We start from the raw sequence: 20,263 nt of genomic DNA, 5'->3' as shown, positions 1-20,263 counted from the left end.
TTCAACCTGGCACTCTTCAACGGATATAAAAGTCGGGAGAGATATAAAACGGGCTGGCGACGCACTGTCACCTTTTTACACTATTGCCCAAAGTCAAGATCTAACCCAATGTGTGCAGCGCAATATAATGTCTGTGTTCGACAATTTTACATAGAAAGTCCTGGAGACAATAAAAATGTTGGTTTCCGAGTGGATCTACGTGACAACAAATCTCTCACCACAACATATATAGCTTATGTCTTTAAGATGCTGTAACATATAACTGATGTTTGATTGGATAAAGTGGAAAGATATGTTTCTTGCCAGCAATGTGAAATTACAATGCATCAATCTTGCAGTGAACAATCATAATGATTTATCTATTGGATAGCTACAAATTGGATGCAGGATCTCAAATCCAGAAGCCATAATCTATAGAGCCATAATCCCTTGCTGTTTTTTTTTAAGTGACACCTTAGTACAATATGGTTTCTTTAGATTATTGAAACTGGTGAAAAAAGTTAACAAAGAATAATACGTACAATTAATCACCATTCAGATGGGTGGAACTTAAGCATTTAATCTTTCACATTGGAAAGATATTGATTGAAAACTGAGAAATTTCTTAGGCATACTTAAATGCCCAGCTGAAATATATTGCAAATAGTTGAAAGTCAGAGAATCCAATTTTTATTCATGACCAATAATGGAGAGCAAATTCCAACAATTGCCGTGATGCAATAGCAAGTTTTCATTTCTACCATTATAGCTCAGTTTCTAAAATTATTTGGTATTTTTCTCTCCGTTCCAAAATCTTGACATTTTTGCTTTAAAAAAACACAACAGTGTTAATGGCAACATCCAGCTTCCCTCTGGAGGTATATAATCAATCCAAGTAACACTCACACACCCAACTGGGTGTTAAAATGGTTGAAGCATACTACAAGGAGCTCAGGTCTTAAATTTAAAAAAAATTAATTCTTGGGATGCAGGTGACACTGGCAAGGCCGGCATTTATTGCCAATCCCTAGTTGCCTTGTACAACTGTATGGTTTTTGCTCAGCCACTTCAGAAGGCAGTTAAAGGTCAACCATGTTGATATGGGACTGGAGTCACATATTTGCCAGACCGGGTAAGGACAGCAGGTTCCCTTCCCTAAAGGACATTAGTGAACTAATTGGGTTTTTATGACAACTGACAGCTTTGTGGTCACTTTTACTGGTAGCAATTTTTATTTTTCCAGATTTAAATTGAATTCAAATTCTCAAACTGCCATGGTGGGATTTGGACACATGTCCTCTGGATTATTAATCCTTTTGTGGATGACCAGTTCAAAGTATTGTTTGTTGTTTGCCAATTGCTACTAGAGACATGAATAGAAAAACAAGAACATTTGAAACTCATAAAATGGACATGTGTTTGCATCATGAACTGACTGGCGTATATGTTGCCAGACTATCAATAACACAACCAATTTCACAAATAATTTTTCATTTTTTTTAAATTGTAAAAACACCATTTTACACTTGCACAACTTTTGTTTATTCAATGCATATTTTAGTGTCCGACACAGAGTACACTGGACGACAGTACCTGAGCTTGCTCAATTTCAGAACAACGAAGGAAAATAAAAACTTTTACCTTACATTACTTTACAGTTCCTCTCAGCACAAACTTCTCTCAGTGAGAACATTTCAGGTCGTTTGGCAACTATGAAATAATTATCTTCACTTGTGTCTTTAAGGTCACTGAACATTCACAAATAGGGTCATGCAACGCTGGTCATGGATACTTCAAGTATTCAGTCTCAGAACTCTCCAGTCAGTGTGTTTATAAAAAATCTTTTAATTCTACCTGCTTAGACACTTTTATATTTTTAAGTTTCTCTTTCTCTTTACTTTCTTCCCTAAAGTTATGGTTCCACAGGCAATGTGAGTTTTAGTGGGCTATTTGACTGTGGAAGACATCACAGTCTGTTCTCATGCAAAATACAGACACACAATTTCCAGCTGGGGCCACTGGATAGCAATCGGGAACAACAGCTTCAGTTGATTCTTCTCTTTCCATAGTGCAGCGGCACTGGGGCCAGTGTAGGAGCCCAATTCCTACCCTGGCTGAGCTGAGTTAACTGAGCACTCTGTTACCTTTGTACCACGCTGAGCAGTGCATTTAGCCACCCCACCGTGGGAGGTGCTCCTGTTTTTCTTGAATTAAATACTTGTGAAATAAGTTGGTCCTGTTAATTATCGGGTATAATTATTTGCAAATTTTGGCTACACATGTTCATTACATTCGGTTTGTGCATTTTTCCTGCTTTTGGGGAGACATATCAATACTGAGTTCATGTATGACCACATGATGACAATGTGAAATGAGCAGTGTTTCATAATTTGGGTTCTCCCCCCAATATTTTCTGAGTAACATGGCAGTTTTCATGGACAGATCTGCACTTCCTATGATCTGAAACTTATGACCTTAAGCATGGAGTGATTGAACTTAACGTACCTCATAAATAACAATTCACTTTTTACTGAGATATTCTGCATTAGATGTCACCCAGGATGCTCACTCTTCCTCTGGGCCCCTTCAATAGATGGGAAAACACCACAACGTCAAACCATATAGTTCAGGCTGAGCTACCAGTCAAATTTATTACAGGAAAGATGTTTGCATAAAAACAAAATGAATGCAGCATAACAATATTTAACACACACACCACTTATTTCTGAATTTGAAAGCAACTAAATTTTCCAGAATCTTAAGGGTCAATTTGAATTCTGCCAGCTTGGCAGACGGGCAGTTAAAATTGCCCAGGGGACTTACCTGCCAAGGTCCTGCTATCTTCCCACAGGTTCTGATTTTAACCTGTTCTTCTGAGCAGGCAAGAGGAACACCTGCCGGAAGCCAGCAGCGTAATTTTTTAAATATGCAGATTGGGCTCAGATGACATCATTGGGGCACGACTGCAATTTTAACTGGAAGTCTGTGTGGGGAAGCCATTATGGCTTCCTCACCAGGCCAATCTACCAGAAAGAGGAGCCGGGGCCGGAAGAGGCTGAAAGTAAGTGGATTTCCTCTGATCCCCATAAGGAAAATTTAGGCCTCACCAGCAGCAGACTTCCCCCTACCCCCGCCAACTGTCAGGCCCTCCCGAGCTCACTCCCAACCACTTACATGAGGACCAGGGACCATTCCTTTGGTTCCTGGCAATGGCCTCCTGCTGCTCAACATTCCACTCCTGTCCATTGCCAAGCTGCTGCTTCCCGCCGGTTTTGAGCAGGAGACTATGTAGATGAAGCACAGGAGTCGAAATCTCCCACACCCCTGTTGCCCAGGTTGGGACGGTTTGTCATCCACCTGGTCACCCGCCCGCATGACTCCCACTCAGAGTTAAAATTGGGGCTTCAGAGTTCATTCTTGGAATTTCTAAATGGATTCTTTCCATTGCTCTTTATGTGGTGCAAGCCTCTACCCCAAGGACTTCTATCTCGCAATTGTGATGTGTGAATATACAGCTGAACTAATGTCACTGAACAACCTCGAACTGCTGTAAAAATATGTCCCATTTCCATTGAAGTAGAGGCTAACTCTTGGAAGAATCAAAGCAGGCCTCTAACATGAAGTATGTAAACATGGTAATGATTGATTTTTTTCTTTTAAGATCGAGAGTGAACTGCTTATTACTAACATTTGGATGGGTTCTGAATCAACTGACTTGCATATCAGAAGCTTGGCTCTTAGACACCCTCTGAGCTATCACTAATATCTCATGATTCACATACCGAGAGAAATTGACATGTAATGTCTTCAGACAGTATTGTGCATCTTACTCTATCTTCAGGGTCCAAGCCAAAGGAGATCCAATCAAAGTACAGTTAATAGACTTCACAATACAAGTGGCCCAGCTGAAAATTCATATTAAAAATGTACAGAACCTTTATTATAAGAAGAATAGAGCTTTGGGTCTATCACACTGGCATTGGTGTAAACATAATTTTTGTCACGGATGTATTAAATACACGTTGGGAGTGGATGGTGGCTAAAAGTAACAGTCCACCACTCCTGTTCCAGCAGTTTGAGCAGAGAAAGAAAATAACTTATACAGCGCCTCATCATGCCCTGAGGATATGCCAACGCACTTCATATCCAATGAATTACTTTTGAAGTGCAGTCACTGCTGTTATGTAGGTGCACACAGCAGTCAACTTTGTGTGCAGCAAAATCCCTCAAACGGCAAATGAGATGAATGACCAGTTAATCTGATTGTGGTGCCGATGGTTGAAGGAAAAAAGTTGGCCAGAAGACGGAGAAAGCTCCCCTGCTCTTCTTTGAATAGTGCTGTGGGAACGTTTGCGTCCACTTGAACGGACAGGCACGGCCTTCTTTCAGCATCTCATTTGAAAGATGATGCTTCTGACAATGCAATGCTCCTTCAGTACCTCACTGAAGTGTCAGCTTAGATTCTCAGCTCAACTCCTGGAGCGTGTCTTGAACCTCGAACTCTCAGTTGAAGCATAAACTCCTGATTTGTACAAAACACCTGTGGCAGAAATCACAAAAGCAGTGAAAATCTGTTATGTAATTGAAAAGTAAAGGCAGTTTTGCTTCAAACACCATATAGCTGCCAAAATGGATAATATAGTTTTAAGTGATATATTTTGGGTAGTGCTAGATCTGTGCTGCCTTCCTCTCTGCTCTAATCCTAAACTTTTGATTTGAAACCAATGAGAATGCACTGGCATGAATTTAATGACACCTCTACTATGCCAGCACTGACTCACATAACCTCTCTCAAATAAAAGAAAAACACATCGGCAATAAACACCATCATTTAGACTGTGCGCTCCCTGATCCTCCAGTGGTGAATTTACGACACATTTGCTGGAGAAGTGATTGGAACATGTCACAGCAAACGTGGAGAATTAGAAATGGCGCCTTCAATGGCCAACGTATTGATCCCGCCGATAATCTAGTTTGTAATTAATTCTGATTACCATCGAGTTTCCATAAGCCCTGATCTACTAATATATCAATAGATTCTGGTTATAAAGATACTTACTAATGGTAGAATGTAATATTGACCCTCTTTCAAGTTTAGTTGCCTAAATTAACACACAGATTTTTGAGATTCGTTTAATTCGTTAAGGTAAAACCCACTTCAAGGACCATCTGTAACAAAATGTGTAGCGATGCACTAACGTGATTCTTAATCAATCGATTCGTCTTTCAATGTGTATTTAAGAGCCATCAGAGTGTTATAGGTAGATAATAAATGGAATGGAGGAAGTTAATGGGACATATAAGCACTTACCATTTTTCTGATACTGTCATTATTCTGTTATACTTTATTCAGGCCACAATTAGCTTCTTGAGGGAGACACTGTCTGCTATTCTACACAGTGCGAACCAGATTATTGTTATCTGTTTACCTGACTATATTAACAGTATTGTAAAGGTCAGGAATATAACTATACGCTGCAGTCTGATTTGAATCCATGCTTATCGTGAATCATCATCAGGATATCAAAGTGGGAATAATTAGAATTTAGCACATCGATAGGAGATAATCTAACGGTGCTATTTCCTGGTTATGGTGGGTATAGTGAAGCACTGAACTCAACAGCAATAAGGTAACAGGAAATATTCCATTACCTTAATGCTGAATACTGTGGGAATTACTACGATGCCAAATGATGTATCTCAATGAGAGTGCTTTGACCGAAGACTTATTGATTGCTAAGTTGAACTCAATGCTCCTGCGGATAGAAGTGCTTCCATTTACGATAATGGGTCTGGGAATTCTCTTCGGATTGAGCTTGTGTGCACTAAGTGTGGGTAATGAGGCATCAGAAGCAACCATCTCAAATAAACACATAAATTATGCTGCTGCCAGGTCTCCAGCGCCATTATTTTTCAGTTCAAGTGACAGCGGCATGAAGGCTGGCTTAAATGCATAATCACCATTGTTTGAATGTGGGCAGAGTTTTGATAATTATCTTCTGGCTATTTTAGGCGAGGGGTAACGGTGGAGCATCACAGAAGTCCCAGGAAATTATGGAGCGGCGTGTGTGATGGTATAAGTCACTCACACCATAATTCCCTGGAACTTCTGTGCGAGAATAATGGTTTAGGTCATAGAGGTGGCATTATTATGGTGCACGTTCTCAGCAAATTCTGGGCTAATAATTCAACAACCTAACAGTTACAGCATTGATTTGCTGTTGTTTGTTACTCTGAGTTCTGTCAGTCCTTACTGAATGTTTAGGTGGAGCCCGTCATGACAATTCTGTCAATTTCACCCCATTACAAGCACTTTTGGCTGGGTGTTGCTGGCAGTCACATCACACTCCAATCAGAGCAAAGCATCTGCAGGATGAACCGGACTGCTATTCCAGCTGAGAAACTTTGTATAGAGGCACAATAACTCATCATGGGACAAGATGGAAGAAAATTAAAACCACCAGATGCATTTATCTTCCATTCCTCCAAACTGATATGACATCTCCAACTACCACAGGCATCGAGTTCAGGTCATACTCATCAATCACATCTGCAGTGAAATGTCAGTTTTCAACAGTATCTACTTTTTAGGGTCAGAAGATTAAAAGTATTTTTGATGCCAAATTTTTAGCTAAAAAAAAATGATGAAGCTTGTCTTCTGCGGGAGTTAGAATCATAGAATGATACAGCACAGAAGAAGGCCATTCAGCCCATCGTGCCTGTGTCGGCTCTTTGAAAGAGCTATCCAATTAGTCCTACTCCCCTGCTCTCTCCCACTAGCACGTTAGAGGTTCATCTATGAATTCTGGTGCATATTTTTCACCCATTCTTGGACCAAGTAAAATCAGATTTTTAACATACTTTTTTGTCAGTCCGATCCTCTAAGAACTTTTCAGCCTGAACAATGTGAGGGTTATGAAGCCATTCTCCATTTATTTCATTTGTCATTTGGCAGAATCACTGCAACAGGCCCCCTTTTTGTAAGGCAGGGGTAATAAACAAAAACATTGCTATATTATTGAGAAAATATTAACAGTAAGTAAAGAAGGAAATAGGCATTTCTCTGGAAGGTCCAGCAGGGGTCCTCAAAGCCATAGGAACCAGCAATGCAAATCTATTAGACTCAGATCTATCACAGAAATTATGGTTTAATGAATGAGATTGTCCTCAGTAAATGTGGTGATGATGGGTCTCTGTCTAAATCACCTTGTTCACAGCTTTAGTGGCATTTATCACACCAGAAAACCAAGAGTGTCATAAATGGAGGGGGTGTAACTGAAAAGTCAGAGGCATAACCACACACGAACAAAGGAGACAGCAGTTGAAATTCTGGGAATTGAGAGAAGAGAACATAACCAATGCCAATATTTTTTGGCGGGGGGCAGTATGTATTCACTTTGTTTCCCCCAGTGGTTGTGCCTACATGAAGAGCAGGGCAACATTTTATTCCATGTTCAAAAAGGAAGTTGGATACAAATTGGAAGAATTATAGATCGGTTAGTCTGACAACATGCTCATGGGCATTTTATGGTGATGCAATCAATATTCATCTTCAGGGCAAAGTACAGAAAAGAGCAACATGATCGATCCCAAGTGTAAAAGGGATGAGCTCTGCGGAATGATTAGAGATGCTTAAGCATTATAGTTGTAAAAAGGGGCAGATAAAAGGGGAACCTCACTGAAGTATATAATATTAAATGGTGCAAACAAGATAAACCCAGATAATTACTTTGAAATATGTTAAGAAAATGGAACAAGAGAACAGAAATGGAAATCTATGAAAAGTACATTCAAAAATATCGAGAAAAAAAACTTCTTTACTCAAAGAATAATATTTGGAACAATCCAGCAGGCAAAGTAATAGAGGCCAAAACACTGGAGTAGTTCAAAATACAATTGGATGCATTTGTAGGAGAGTTAATGTACTAGTGGGGATCAGCTCCAATAGTTTAAATGACCTTTTCATATGCCCGCTATAGAGCCATTTTCTATTTTTTTTGTCTAGTAGCAGCTTCTAAGAAATTAAACAGGTAATTATTAAAACCCCTTGTTCAAAACAAAATCCTAACTGTCGACTTAAAATTGTATTTATTGCATCTCTCCAGTGTCCCCCAAAGGCTTACAAAGTACTTCCAGGTAGGCCATTTACATTGTGGAAGTACCTGAGGGTATAGACTGCAAAATGTATTTTATCTCACCTGCCACAATTTACTATTTAACCCCTAGAATGTAAAACAATCAGAATGTTTCAAGCTGAAAGTCCATTTCTATAATGTTATTCTTTAATACACACCAAAAACAAAGTTACTTCTGTCAAATGGGAAAATCAGTGGTATCTTAATTACTTAACGAATCATTTTGTTGTGCTTTTTACGAACAGACATTTGTCGATTCTTGAAATGAATGATAACTTTGAAAGTCTAGTGAGTATGAAAGTTCTTCCTCATGGAACAGTAATATTGTAGTTTGAATTTTATTGTAGTTATATCACCGCTATGTAGCACCAGTATTACAGTTCCAAGAGATACTATTTAGAGGTGTATAAATCACACATTGAATTCTGATCTTTACCTCATTCTTAACATATTTGAAGGTTGCTGTATTGGATACCCTACGATATCACAGTGGCAATAAACATTTAGGCAGAGACACTTCCTTGACTGTGTGCCATCCAAACGGTCACCTTGGAGGCAGGACAGCAGTAACACAGCACTGTCATTCACAGTGCAAACTGAAAAAGCTGCAAATATTTGAACACACTTACTCTTTCTGACCAGACACAGTCTGTGTTTTTTGTTCCATTCTGAGGGTGTTTATTTTTATTTTGTGTTCCATCCTTGGGGAGAAAATGTTCATGTACATTTTCCGTGTCAAATGATTTGTTCCCCCACTCCCCTGTCATAATTCTGGGGCACTAACGTGGAATTGGGCCAGAAATACATTTAGATTCAAGTACTGGATATTAAGTTGGCGCTATCAATCAGCACACAGCAGCTCTCAATTCAGAAGAAAGGTTTTTCTGTGCCATAGGGTACGGAATTGTCGGATCAGCACTTAAATTGTGCAAACAAAATTTAGGACGATTTATTCAACCATTTGTCAAAGCATAGTCTCTTGAGAGCGAGTGAGCATTGAGATGCAGGAACAGGCTAGAACCAGAAATTTCCAGATTCTGTTTTAACCATCAGAGTTTGTTTATGAGCCTTGAAAAAAAATCACTCGAGTATTTTTTTTCATATTTTAGGCCAGGAAACTGGAGGAGATCATCTGGTGACATCACTCAGTGATTTTGACAACACCAATATGACATTAAGATGGTATTTCTTCACTTGAAGGCCAGGTGAGTTAACAAATGATAGATGTGCAGTCCCTGCCTCATTTCCTGAACATTTCAGAGCTGGAAAGAAAATACAAAATCCATACATCTGATATTGGCCTATTTTTTTTTGCTTTGAAATTGCATGGTGTGAAAACATCCAACAAATTTGGGTATGTTCATTTTATTAAGGTCAGCGCAGGCACAGTCCAGCAAACCCAGCAATCTTTTGTTGCTGTGCCTCCTGACATTTGTTTAACCATGTAATTGAATCATACAGCAGAGAAGAAGGTCATTGGGCTCATCATGCCTGTACTGGCTCTTTGAAAGAGCTATCCAATTCGTCCCACTCCCCAGATCAGGTACCCATACCATTCTGTTCATTTATTTCTTTTTCAGGTAAAACTAAGATTAGCAGCAGTTTTCGTCTGATTCATACAAAACAAGCTTGCAGCTTTAATTTGATCGCTCTATGACAAGACTGAATTAATACCCTGTATTAACTGCCCTGTCTGTCTCCCAAAATTCCATCTTTTGACCTAGGTATCATGTTTTATTTAAAATTCTTGAACACATTGATAATAAGTGTGTATCCAAACATCTCTAAAAGTAGTCAGCCGGTGCTTATAAAATAAGTTGGGGGTTAAATTCGATAACCCCCTAATCCGGGCGTGGGGGACGCTGTGCACGATTAACCCGCGCCCAGTCGTTCCGATGCAGGCAGCACATGAGATTCGTGCTGTCTGCTCATTTACCTGATTCCAGTGTGAGCAGCTAGGCCTAGCTGCATTGTTCAGTGACTCCTTACCAGCAGGGGGGCCGATATTGCATGAGTGGCTCGCACCTCTTAAAGGCAGCCTGCACCTCTTATTTGCAAAAAATAAGATACAGGTCCGCGCGGAGTCTGAACGGAGATGCAGGTAACATAGATGCAGGTCCCGTCCCTATGTTTACAAACTGTTGAGTTATGTTAAAACATTGAATAAAGGTTGCGCACTACTAAATTCCACATCCTCCAATCTGCATGCCAGACCTCACGATCTGAGTTTGTACCAGGCCTGCAAGAGAACATGCACCAAGGTTCGCTGATGATGCATTAGAGGCCTTGGTGCAAGAGTTGGACAGAAGGAGGGGCATCCCATATCTGCAGGTGGGCAAGAGGCCCTCCAGTCATATGCTCAAGAGGCAGTGGGAGGCAGTGGGGGATGAAGTCAATGCCAGGCGCATAGCACCACGAACATGGATGCAGTGTAGGAAGAAGTTTAACGCTTTGAGATGAGTTGTCAAGGTGAGTGAGGTCAACTGTCAAGTGGCGTCTCCTACCATCTACACCACTAGGCGCATCCACTGCTTCACGCACTATACCCCCATAAGCAACATACCAACAAATTCTTTCAATCAGTACTCAACTCTTTCAATCAGATGCTTCCCCTCACCCTCACACATTACCACTGTTGCAAGCCTCACACCCACAACTCACAGGTCACACACACTGGCAGCTATTCAACCGTGACAGGCACATCACCCAAACATCCTGCAGGACACTCACCAACACACGTCCCGCTTTCTTGCAGGAGAAGGCAACACGTAATCAGGAGGCAGCAAGTGGCAGTAGCATTTAGCCTCTCAAGCCTGTTTCGCCATTCAGTGAGATCATGGTTGATCTGTGACGTAACTCCATATACCCACCGTAGTCCCATATTCCTTAATACCCTTGGTTAACAAAAATCTATCAATCTCAGATTTAAAATGCACAATTGAGCTAGCATCAACTGCTGTTTGCAGATGTCTACCACCCTTTGTGTGTAGAAGCGTTTCCCAACTTCACTCCTGCAAGTCCTGGCTCTAAATTTTAGGCTATGTCCCCGAGTCCTAGTATTCAAGTGAAGGAGACCTCCAAAAACAGGTACAAATCCATTAGCAGCCAGAAGCAATAATCCAGCAACTAACCTATAAATCCTGCATGGTCCCTTTAAATAGCGCTGATGGGGGGTCCTCCAGGCCGTCTAAGACATGTTCAGCTGTTCATGGTTAAGGCAGTGCATTGGCTGGAGCGTTCAGTGTCAAAATGTTATCTATCCTTTTAAATCAGCATTGCACACTGATCTAACGCATATTCTCCTTACTTTACATGGTACTGGTGTTCGTTACCTGTGCGTGCGCAAACGCCTTTACCAAGATGGTGTCCGACGCACGTCACGCTCCGCGCGCATTCCGTATGCTATTTTGGGACCTTAGAAGGCTGCGTAGCACCTAAATATCGGGCGCTACACAGCCGAATTTATAGCCTGTAGTTTCCAGCTGTGTTTCAATGCTCTTTCAGTGTACCTGCCTGTTCTGCATTTGGTATGTTTGGTGGGGGGGAGAGGGATTGAGAACATCCTCTAAGTTTTGGCTCTATTTCAAATTTCAAACCTGATACCTGTTTAGAACTGTGCTTTGAGGTTATCACAGTAATTATACCACTGATTGAGGTGAGGAGTTATCGGTTCCCAGGAAGTTAGAATGTTTCTGTGGTTTGGAATGCAATATATCATACAAAGAATAACAGGAACCGTTTTAGTTTCAATAATACGTTGCTGATTCCTGCCACTTTTTCCACAAATTGTCATACACTTGTGACAGGATACTGGCACCAATATTTGCACTGCAGTCGAAGTCTATGGGTAATTTTTATTTATTTACTGAAATAAAATGCAGCATTGCCACATCACTATGTTCTTCACAGTGTTATAAACCAAACCCACAAAAGAAAGGCAAAAATCATTAGGTGCCTTTCTTCCTTCAATACAGTCCACTTTAATAATTCAGTCATTCTTGTGCTAAAAAAATTGAATTATCCAATAATTTGAACTAAGTAATGTAAATGCATGGGAATGTGGTGCGAATAAACTGAATTATCAGCGAGTTTGAATGGAACAACTTTGAACTAAAAGTACACTGTATCTCACGTATATTATAGATAGGAATCAAAATAACAATTTTGATGAGGATCTATCTGTCCAGCCTTCATCCATATGATCAGTCTTTTGTCCAAAACTGAATTTAATTGTCACAAATATATATGCTCATGTACCATGCACTCACACACATGCATACACACACTACACGCACACGCGTACACACACCCTACACATGGACACATACACATACACACACACACTACACCCAGACACACACACACTATATCCATGCACAGACACGTACACTACAAGCATCAAATATGTGATTCTAATTTCCATTTTAAGGATCTAAGGTCACTTACTTCAATGTGCAACCATATCGTACAAAAAGAAAAAGGTACAATTGTATAAGGCACAAGTATTTTAGTTTATCCATGAAATTATCTGGTTAACTTAGTCATATCAACAGCATTTATTTTACAAGTGAAAATACATAACTCAGTTCTGAATCACAGATTGTTTTTTGAGCCTATGATATGTTCTGTGAGACGCTATGTCCCAACCACATCTTTTCAGTTTGCCAGAGTTCAAGAAGAGAAAAAGTCCTTACAAAGTAATCCTGCAAGTGTCAGGTTGGGGGTGGTGGGGAGGTGGGAGTGGGAGGTGAGGGGATTAGGGACTTTGACTTTACAGTGCAATTGAAGCCAGGTTTAATGGACACTGTGCAGAGGGTTTCTGCATTTGTTACATTTCCTTCTGCTACAGCCTCTTTCTTTCTCTTCCTACCCTGGTTAGGCAAGAGTTAGCTAACTTTTATTTACTACCGATCTGGTTTCATTGAGCTGGCCGCGCTACAGTTACTGAATAAGCAGATGGTTCGAGAATAGGTATTTTCTTGGCAAACTAGAAGTCACAGATACTTAATCAACTTTGCAATTCCTTCCATGCTTCCCACATGTTTCGAAGTGCAAAATAGAACGTTCTGAGCAAAACAAAGACGAGGGAGAGAGAGAGAAAAAATAAAGGAAGAAATGGTCCCAGCTCAAGTGTTCTATTTTTCACTATAACAGAGAAAACACTTTTCCAGAATGATGATTGGTGATAGATGCCTATACTGAAGTCAGTGGAAAGTAAAATCAAGCAGGGCACAAAACGGCCGGTCGATCTGGTCACGTCAGTTTCCTGCCGACGGATTAGGTTAATATGACCCCCATAGCCTTTTGAATTTCAGACCTAATTTAAAGATTGCAAATAATACCAAAATATAAGCAGTAAAACACATTTAATGTGAATGGCTTTCTGGATGGATATTTTTAACATGCTGCAGCATTTTAGCAGCTTAGCTTTTACAAGAATTCTGAAGAAATCTAGAGGGCGACAGAAAAGCTCCAGGAATCAATTTGCTCTTTTGCAATACTATAGATTTTGTTGAATTGCACTGATTGATCTGTAAAGGCATTGTTGACAGCGAGTCAGGGGATATACTGTTTTATAGTGACAGGAATCCTATACCATGTCAAGCACAGGTATTGCAACATAGTGGATTGCCACTGACTCATAGATGAAAAAACATTGCATCTCTCTTCCTCAGTGTATCTCTCATGTTTTGTGGTGCCTGTGGCCTAGACATTCTTGGAGCTCCACTCTGCTGGCGTAGGTGTGATGGGCTCTCCCCAAGGCAGGAAACCGCATCCCGAATTTTGTGAACGGGATCATTTGCGCATGAGGGCGGGTCACCGTTGCCTGTGAGGTTCGAGCCGATCATCCCTTCTAAGGCAGAGCAGAGTCCTCCAGAGATCCAAATAGGCTGAAGAAAATGCTTTTGAAATTCTTCAGCTCCCACGGGATCCGCTCCCTGCTGACCTTACTCTGGTGAAGGATTAGGGCCTTTAGAAGGCTTCTGCGTTATAACTGGTGTGAGATCTGCTGAGGCTGTTTCAAGGATGTGAAGGGAGGAATTTCCTGGGGATGTTTGGGACCAGAGTTTAAAAGTCCGGACCAAATAGGGTGGAATCCAGGATCCGACCCATATTCCGGCTCCCTACCCATGTATAAATGTAACTTGTGCACTCTCCAGCCCTAGGAATTTTGGGGCCTGTGCTCCTGTTTCTGTCTCGCTCTATGTCTCCCTTTTTAAAAGTCGTAAGGCACACAGCAACATGAGTGCCAACAAATACGAGCTGGATTGGGCAGGGAGAGGATCTGCAATGTGTACTTGGGGGGCAGGGGGGTGATTGGGGGCTGAAGAATGTGATGATCCAGGAGGTTAGGGGTCTGGTAAAACTCGGAGGAGAGCCCTTAGGAAGGAACTGGAGTGTTTGCAAGGCTGACAGTATGGAGCACTGACAAACACTGGAATGTGAGTTGTGGGAGCAATGGGAAGTGGATTGGGATGTGGCAGTCCTGGGGTGTGGGAAATTGGATTCTATGAGCCCAGAGGGGATCTGGGAGGACTAAGAGGGGAAGATGAGGCCTGGGAGGTATTGGATTGTGGAGGCAATCTAGGAGACGGGCACAGGACCACAAGTAACAACCGTTTGGGTGTGAACAGGGCAGGGAATGGAGCACAAACAATGGAACGCTGCAGAGACATTGTTGCTGGGAAGCAGCAGTGAACAAAAGAGAAGCAGCAGCATTAAGGAGGGAGAGAAATATCCGTGATTAAAGAATAGCCATTGCATTTCTTTGGGGTGTAGGAACTGAGCTGATGCACATGCCGTGACTGGTTGTACAAAGCAAGCTTCAGAAAAGCAGCATAACTCAAGGTCCAGGCATGAAAGAGGATGGGCCCCTGGGGGCAAAATGTATTTGATGACTTTGCGACCAGACTTCGGCCATGGGTGAGTTTACATATGTTTGTGAATTACTTAAGTTTTCTGTATTAGGTTAACTAGTCGGAGAAATATGGTTAGCCAAAAGAAAACAGAAAAAAAATTATTTGAACAATTGTTTGGTTTATATTGTGATAATAGCTGGTCCACAATTATTAGCTTCGGAAAAATAATGTTAAAAGTGATTTGTTTGGTTGGTTGTGTGTGGGTGAGGTGGTTTGCGAATGGGAATTTTTCCTACCCTGTATTTTTCAGCCAATTAGTACAGTTAACTTCACAGGTAGTTGCTATCTGAGCCAATCAGTTGAATGTAATGGTCACCTTGTATATGTGACACTTTGAAGTGGGAAGAGTAATTTTCCCATGCACAAGGAACGTGCACTAATTATATAGTTTTATTGTTTTCTACAGTAAATCCAGGATAAGGAAGTAGCTGGCTGAAGGGCGCCCAGTTTGAGGAAAGATGTTCAAGAGGAGGTCGTTGAGGAAAATCCTTTCAGACAGTGATGGTCACGGCAAGATCTGGGCAGTGGGAGTTGTGATTTACTGGGACAATGTACCATCGCACACTATATTGAACCGATATAAATGGACAAGTTGCAGTCAGATTTCCAGCCTCTGCTGACTTAAGTAAAACCACTATTTTGATGCTTTTCCATTGATTGTGGCTCGTACAAAAAAAAAAATCCCAGACCCAATCAGGCTGAAGCTTTCCTGTTCAGAGCAAAATCGAGGCCAACAAGCCAATTTAAAAGAATGTACTGAACAAGAGAGGTCACAGTATTCCCTGAAAGAAACTTCAATGATGTACTTTGTCTGAATTTGTGGTTTGATTTGAAATATTTTATTGTGCTCCCTGAAGGGTTGGTTTAGAAAAGAAAGTTCGCCATGTCTTAGTATTCTAAAATTGAGAGAAACAAAGGCACTTTTGGATTTTCACCTAATTTGCTTTTACTCAGGAAGGAAACACATATTATTATTTCTGAAAATTTGGGCGCCAGACTGTGTCTAAAATTGGCTTAACAATTCCTTGCTGCACTATTAGATATTTTTGGAAGGAAATGGCTGTAAGAAGTGGTAATTAAATTCATATCACAGTTATAATTATGGAACAGTGTACGAGTTGATAAAGGAAATGATACTGATTCAAAATCTGCAGAAAAGGGCATAAGAAAACTGCATGTCGGCTTAATTATTTGCTGAGCCAACAGGCAGAAAGCCTTGGACATAAAAAGATATTTTTTATGAGTTTTCAAAATCTATGACGAGACAATATTTAATAGCTCGTTGCTCAACTCTTGTAAATTCTGGTAAACTTAATTTATGACGGTTTTGAATCTCGCTGCACCATACGATGATCTTGCAAAGGACCTGGACTTGGGTAGAATATGAAATAGGGATGTCAGAAAAAAAATGATGGATAGACAGAGATAGATAAATAAAATGGAGGAAAAGAAAACTGACATCAAAAGTGGGACAATGTCTACTCAAGAATTCTAACAAAATTCCCCTGATTGAGTGATCGGCAGCCCTTGACGTAAATTCAGTATTTTCCTTTTACGTTGTTCAAAGCTCGTCCAACCTTGTATTTTATATTTAGTACAGGAATACAAGTTTGAGAGTTAAATCTAACATGGCACTGTAGATTTTTTTTGTTGCATAAGTAAGGTGGAAACTTTGAGGGTGAATTACCTCAACGTCGTCAGTGGTACATAATTTTTGGGGGAAATTGTTTCAGGAAGCCCAATTCGGCCTAATTTCCGCCATTAAAATGCTTCCCCCGACCTACCTGGTGCTTTTTGAACCATCCCACGACCCCCCTCGACGAATCCCGGCTGACCTCATTTGAATATGTCACAATGAGGGCCAGTAGCGCAGCAGCTCTGAGTTTCCTGGTTTCCCACTCCGAATGGACTCTGCGTAACTTAGACTGAGACTTAAAAGGATCAGCTGGTCCAGGCAGAAGGGTGGAGTTTCTGAGCCTGAAGATTCTGCAGTGTTTAAATGGCGAGTTGTGCAGCTAGGAAATTATTTTCTCTTGTCATTCTGCCTACAGGCACCTGCACCTGCTTCTGAAAGGATCGATTACCCGCAGATTTGGGCCCCTCGCCCACAGCCCCCCTACCCACAGTGAATGCTTCTCACGAGCTGGTATGACATTCCCTGTGGGTGAACCCTTGTATAAAAATTGGGAGAGATGTAAAACGAGCTGCCGATTCGCTCGCACTCATTTTACACTCTCGCACAAAGTCAAAATCTACCCCATTGTGTGGAGATTTACCCGTTTCTTATTTTGTGCTTTTGTGCAGAGAGTTAATATTGATTCTACATTGGGAAGATTCTAAATTTAGCCTGCAGTGAATTGCGCTCTGTTGATTGATGCCTTTGGAATATGTCCCCCATGCACAGAATTAATTTTCTCAAGATTAAATTACTTCCATGGAAATCAATTGGCGGGAAGGCTGCCAGTTGGATCAGCAACGGGAATTGGGAAAACTGACAAATTTGCCTTTTCGAAAATGAATCATGTTTTTAAGAATGGCCACTTATCGGCAGGGCTTAGAGTACAGATTGCAGAGCCTCTGAGTAATTAGCTCAAAGCATCTGTGAATTTTCTAACAATTATGAGAAACAAAAAAAAAAGCCCCAATGCCCCGGGATAAATTCAGCTGCGATATACCAGGCCATTTTTGTAGCAGTTTCAATGCCCTTGATTCATGATCTGGTTTCCTGTCAGCTTCCATCTGCTGTCTGGTTTCCTGTTGTTCTCTCATCCCCAAACCATTGTTCCCTGGTCACTAACAATTTGACTCTCTCAAGGATAGGCAGTAAACCTTTGCCAATATGTAATTCCAAGAATAGTGCGTGTTACAGTCGTCATAGGTTCTTATGGTATGCTCTAGACCAGACAACAGCACTGTTTCTCAGTGTGGTTCAGTGGCAGCACTCTCATCTCTGAGTCAGAAGGTTGTGGTTTCAAGTCCCACTTCAGAGACTTGAACACTGGCTGACACTTGGGTGCTGTACTGAGGGTGTGCTGCACAGTCGAAGGCGCTGTCTTTTGGATGAGACATTAAACTGAGGCCCCTCAGGTGGACGTAAAAGAAGAGCAGGGGAGTTATTCCCGGTGTGCTGGCCAATATTTATCCCTCAAAAAACAGATTATCCGGTTTTGGCCGTTTGTGGGACCTTGCTGTGCGCAAATTGGCTGCCGTGTTTCCTACATTACAACCATGACTACACTTCAAAAATACTTCAATGGCTGTAAAGCGCTTTGGGACATCATGAGGTTGTGAAAGGCGCTATATAAATGCAAGTCTTTCTTTTCTTTCTTTTTAAATAAGGTATTTTATCCAAATGTGGACAAGCATTGAATCCTAATAGAAACATGTCTCAAAAAGTCAAATGAGTGAATTTTGGTGATTTGAGATTGCCAGGTAAAATGTTGATGGCCTGACATGTCCTCTACTTACACAGGAAGTGCATCGATCGCCATATCGGTAAAGACTCCAGCGATATTGGAAGCTTCAGCGCCCCTTTTAAGCCTGTTAAACAGGCGCGTTGTTAATGAATTTCTTCAATAAAACGGCAGCTTCATAAAACTTTACATTGTCTGTTATAGATCTTTTAGCAACTGATGCACTACTCCAGCAAACTGTAAAAGCTTTAAATATTCATCTGTGTGAATTAATGAAAAATATAAAAATTTACAGAAGTAAGCTTGATTTCTGAAAAGAGGAAATCATTTGCCCGGCCCTGAGGTAATATGAAACAATTAAAGCAATTTCCTCCAGTTCATGCCACATTGAAAGACAGTTATTCCAATACTAAACTAACATTTATAACTATACTAAGATTTCTAGGTAAACCAAAATGTTAGCATGATTTATGTAGATTATGACTGGCAATACTGTTAGTTGCATCTGCTTGTTCCCAGATAATGATTAAAAAAGGCATTAATAGGCTAAAGTAAAGTTTGACCCTCTGTACAAGTTATCTAGATGGTCACTTCGCAAATGTATATTGTTGTCAATTTTTAATAAAAAGTAAAGCATTAATTGAATTTGAAATGAGGGCTTTGAATTGTTCTTGGGAAGAGATTGATGACGGACAATAGTATTCCCATGTCACAGTTTGAACAGTAGGGAGTTATCCCAATGTCTTGGCCAACTTTCCTCCCTCAACCATCACCGCCCAAATATGGCTGTTGTATTTGCCTGCATAACAAAGGTTATTGCACTTCAAAGTAATTTACTGCGTAAACCATCAGCAAGACCCGATAAGCCACTACATAAATTTTTTTTATTTTCTACAAAAGAAAAATATCATGTACCTTTGCACCTGGGTTAATGATGTTCTAACTACTATGATTGATGCGTTTAATTATGTATCTTCAATTACTCAAGTTACTTGTCAAGGAAGAAAGAGAGTTTAAATAGAAAAATGAACAGGACATTCTGTCCTCTATTTATTTAACACTTCAAACATACTTGCACGGATGACTTTCAGAATTGAGTATTTAAAATACAAAATAATTTTACAATCTAGTTTGTTATGGGGCTTAGTAAATTTGTTATAAATACCAGACCATTTCTGAGATGTATCATGATGTTGTACTCTGAATTGAACCACACTAGAGTTAAATTCATTGTACTCTGAAAGGTTACAACACTTCAAATAAATCTGTATTTTGACCCAACTGCTTTTCTCACCAGCTCCAATATAAATTTCTTGTTCAAGGCATTATTTAATCCGCACATGTCTAAATGTAATCTCACCTCATTTTTCCTCAACGCCTTCTGTTTTGTCATTCTCATCTCGTTACCACTTCTGCAGTATTGCTGCAACTGTTTTTTAGTGGTTTATGATATCACTTCTCTTCTCAGCTTAAAACAATACCATTTATAATGCCTTACCCAGTAAAACAAAATCAGCCCATCTCCCCCTGCTTCTAGATCTCTGCCAATGCAGCTGGAATTGATGATAGGAATTGTGTAATGCTCCATTAATATTATGAAGCATGGTGCACTGCACTATTGTCCATTTGCCCTGTTAATACTGGGGGGAATGGGGGGTTGCAATTTACAGCACTGCTAATGACATTGGAACAACTCTGGTCTACATTGTAAGGACAGAGTAGAAAGAGCTTTACTCTGCAGTTGGCTGTGCCTTACTTGTCCTGGGAATACTCACTGAGCATCTGGGTGTCTAAATCAAAAAAAAAGTGTTTAATT

General features: G+C 40.5%; 1 long non-coding RNA gene across 2 annotated transcripts in view; it reads left to right on the top strand.

Moving 5' to 3' along the window:
- LOC137300407 (uncharacterized) overlaps positions 1-19,076 on the top strand; it is a 30,828-nt gene extending 11,752 nt beyond the window's left edge. The window contains exons 2-4 of one of the 2 annotated variants that reach the window (XR_010958079.1): positions 9,224-9,319; positions 14,895-15,038; positions 15,441-19,076. This is a non-coding gene — a long non-coding RNA (uncharacterized lncRNA). The remainder of the gene's footprint in view (positions 1-9,223; positions 9,320-14,894; positions 15,039-15,440) is intronic. The other variant, XR_010958080.1, reaches the window with a different exon arrangement.
- Positions 19,077-20,263: the final 1,187 nt, after the last annotated feature.

This window comes from Heptranchias perlo, chromosome 31, assembly GCF_035084215.1.
Source record: "Heptranchias perlo isolate sHepPer1 chromosome 31, sHepPer1.hap1, whole genome shotgun sequence".
In the NCBI taxonomy this organism is placed as follows: domain Eukaryota; kingdom Metazoa; phylum Chordata; class Chondrichthyes; order Hexanchiformes; family Hexanchidae; genus Heptranchias; species Heptranchias perlo.
Note: the sequence above shows the minus strand (reverse complement) of the source record. Positions and strands in the feature narration are given on the sequence as shown.